Raw genomic sequence first — 4,015 nt, forward strand, 5'->3', positions numbered from 1 at the left:
CAATTAAACTAGTTCCAACTTTTGGAGGAACTAGTGGAAGATCAGTTAAGTAGTGTGACTTCAGTAAAAATCAATGATCATCTAGTTAACTAATCAATCAATCCAAAATAGCTAGTGCATGTAGATAATTCAAGTTACCCAGTTGAGGTGGAGATTCCAAGGTAGTGTAACATCAGTTGTAGACTAGTATTAAGTGTACATGTGTTGCATGCAGTCAGATGATCAGCCTAAGGAATTGAGAAATTTCATTAGAGGTATTTCCTAAATAACATGGGCTAATTCCTCAAGGAAAAACAAAAGTAAATATGATCTCAAGCCGAGACAAAATTTGACTAAGTTTGGGTCAGAGGCCTTCAGTGAAAAGAGAGATAGGTTGTGCACTTGTAGGGTGAGCTCAGTTGAGAAAAGTAATTACAATACATCTCTATTAATTTGATTATGCAATCAGGCAATGGGTTTTTTAGAATATTTCTTTCCCCGAATAAAAAACCTTGTTGCATGTGTGCTATTTCTTCTTTCATTACAGGATTTGTTTTCTAAATTGTGAATTAATTTTCGCGGAGCAGTACTGTAGGTATGTGTCCTGTGATTTTGATTAAAAATTAATGAGCAGTTGCAAATATAAAACCTAATTTTTACATGGTATGAGAGTTGGATTCACATTAGAGCAAGAAATTCAAATTTATTTCTCAGAGGTTCGAATTTGAAGATCAGTGTAGCAGGATTTATTCAGAGCTAAGAAGATGGCCTTCAATGGACTATGGCTAGAGTATGCCTTGGAAGGAAATGTTGAATGGAAGGACCACATGGAGGCAGTATTCGATGTTAATGGGTTGCTAGAATAAATTAAGTCAGATGTTGGAAAACCACAAACATATGATACCCAGAACCTTGCTTAGTGGAAGAAATATGTAGCCAAGGCGAGGTGAATAATATTGCAGGGAGTACAGGATCATATTGTCTCAAATCTCCATGGAAAATAAACTCTGTTCATGGAAAGCATTGACAAAATTTTTCGAGAATAGTAGTGACCACAGGAAGCTAGTGCTCAAGGATAAACTTCTAAGTATCAAGATGCATAAGAATGACACAATTATGTAGTATCTGAGCAATTTTACACAGTGTCGTGATGAACTTGTCAGGGTCAGTATTAATGACCCTAAAGAAGACTTGGTAACCCTAGCCCTTATAGGCCTTCCCATGAGTTTGCAGGGCTATCAAGATTCGGTGAATGGGAGGGATAAACTATCAAGTTGGGATCGCTTATGGTCTGATTTGGTATAGGAGGAAATAAAGTTGAATACCAGAGATGGAACTTCATCCAACGGCGAGGATGAAGAAAAATTTGCATTAGATGGAAAGGCAAAGAAGGGAAAAGGGAGAAAATCCCAATCCAAACTAGAATCCAGTCAAGGGGGAAAGAAGAAAGATTTGTCAAAAATTAAATGCTTCCATTGCCATGAATTTGGGCACTATGCCATGAAGTGTCCACACAAGAAGGTAAGCAAGAAGACTTCAGGATGAGTAGCAGGTGAGGCTATGGATTCATAGTTTAACCTTGACTTTACCCTAATTGTATGCATGGCCAACATAATGATGGGGAGTGTGTGGTACTTGGACTCACATGCATCGTTCCACATGATGAGGAATAAGGACTTTTTTAGTGACCTGGAAGAAAAAAATTGTAGATGCACATTGAGATTAAGGATGATGGAAGGTATAGTGTGTCTGGGATTGGTACATTCACCTTTCATAGGGAGTCGGGCTCCCCCCTCAGGCTCAAGGATGGCATGTTCATTCCGGGCCTAAAGAAAAATCTTGTTTATGTTGTAGTTTTGGAAGATTGTGGTTATGATGTGATATTCAACAAAGGAAATGCGTTCCTGAGACACATAGCCATGGGAAAGGTGAAGTAGATCAGGGTTTATGTGAAGAACCTATACAAGATAAATGTTAAGCATTATGTTGCATTGATCACAAAAGCGGAGAATGTGTAAAGTCGATATTTCAGTGAACTTTGGCATAGAGGACTTGGTTATTTGCATCATGGTGCTTTGAATATCATGCAGTAGATAACCACAGGCCTCCCCAAAGGAGCACTTGAGCAACATGATTTATGCAAAAGATGTACCTTGGGGAAGTACGCAAAATTCACATTCCATGATTTGGACAAAAAATCCCATGTAGTCCTTGAAAGGATCCACTCTGATGTCTCTAGACTTTTCTCAACATCCTCCACTTCTAGGCATAAATATTTTTTTATTTTTATTGATGACTTCTCATTTAAATGTTGGATCTTCTTCAAGCGGAAGAAGGATGAGACATTCTCCAAGTTTGTAAAATTCAAGGCAATAGTTGAGAATAAACAAGTAATAAGGTGAAGGCTCTCAGGAGTGATAATGGAGTTGATTATGTGTCGAATGAATTTAAAATCTTTTGTTCAAAATAAGGCATTCAATGATGTTATAGAAATTTTTGGGCACTACAACCCCAATCAAACATGTCCATAAACCAAGGGCTCCTAAGTCCCTAAAAGTGTTGTTCCATCCCCTAAAAGAACAAGGTCAACTGATTACATCATCTCCCAGAAGTTCTCCATGAAACACTACTCAGAACTGGTCAAAACTGGACCATCTCACCTGCTCCATGGTCAAAGTGTCATGCATCCCACCTAAATGCACACGGGAGGTGCGATGCATACTGAAAAGCCCTTCTATGGGGTGCGATGGGTGAGAGTGGACAAATGGCAGAGACAATTTGCGAGGTGGATGATCATGGAATATTCTAGAAACTTCTCCTGTGACACTTACCTCTCTAAATTCTCCCAGGGATGAGTAAGAGATCATCAATCTCCAAGTGGAATCAAGAACTATCAGAGAGAGGACACTAATCAAATCCCAGAAGCTGACTCACCCCCCTGCAATCATCTATTTATGGATCCCCCATCCCAGAGATCCAGAGGCTGGAATTTTGTATCTTGTAAGGAAGTGTTGTTGGTTTCTTGTTGGAATATCATAGTGTTGGGTAATCTAAGATTTTCATGAGGTGAAAGAAGGGCTTTCGGGCTGGAGGATGACGCTGGGTCAGAACAATTGGTTGTAATCCTCTTTTCTATTCTTGATTATTAGTAAAGCTATTCAAGTTTTCCTCCACATTCTTGTATGTTTGATGATATATGCATTTGTGTGGTCAATATACATCTGGTCCTATATTGTTTATGGTTGTAGATCTATGTTCTTCGATAGTATTATGCTGCTTTATTCACTCAGGTGCTCTTTAAAGCTAGGTAGACGAAGGAGAAGCGGCAAGGATCTGTCAGAAAGGATAGGAATCAAGCAAGGAACCAAGCGCAAGACTGAGGTTGGTGTCCTTCATTCCACTCTTATCTACTTCTCATATAGGAAAACGAAAGTGGTTTTAGTTTTTTGTTTCTAAGATAGCTACCAGTCTTAGTGGGACTAGCAGATCCGAGTGGACACTAGATTTCCTGATAACAAAATGGTGACTCCACTGGGGAGCAAATAGATTGTTTGTTTGTCTATATTTGTTTGTTTTATAAACTTACAGACGGAGCTTGAAGTCAAGCCAGCTAGCCTTCGAACTACCTTTGCTATGTAAGTGCAAAGTAGATCAATGTTGCTTTAGTCTATCTCCAGGTTTTGTTTATGAACTGAACAATTGATTTGCAAACCTTCTAATTTCCCTAGTGGTGGCTCTAGTAACCTCATTAGATCATCCCCTGTGATTTCTATTTATTGTACATCATTTGCTCAGCCTAAATTCCTGAACTGAGCTGCAAACTGTGACCAAGAGCCAAGTAAAGTCTCGTCCTCGTACCATCCCACCCTCTCTTCAAGGAAATCTGGATGCATCGCACTTCCCGTGTGCAGTAGGTGGGATGCATCCCTGTTTCCCTATGTAACAGGTGTGATGATCAGAAAAGGCTAATTTTGCCTCCAGGTCTTGGTTTTTCTTCACTCTTTTTAGCTCTATTCTGGAGTTTTACTGTCTGTGA

Source organism: Pinus tabuliformis, chromosome X (genome assembly GCF_031772625.1).
Source record: "Pinus tabuliformis cultivar Carrire ecotype Pingquan chromosome X, CPIR1, whole genome shotgun sequence".
NCBI lineage: Eukaryota > Viridiplantae > Streptophyta > Pinopsida > Pinales > Pinaceae > Pinus > Pinus tabuliformis.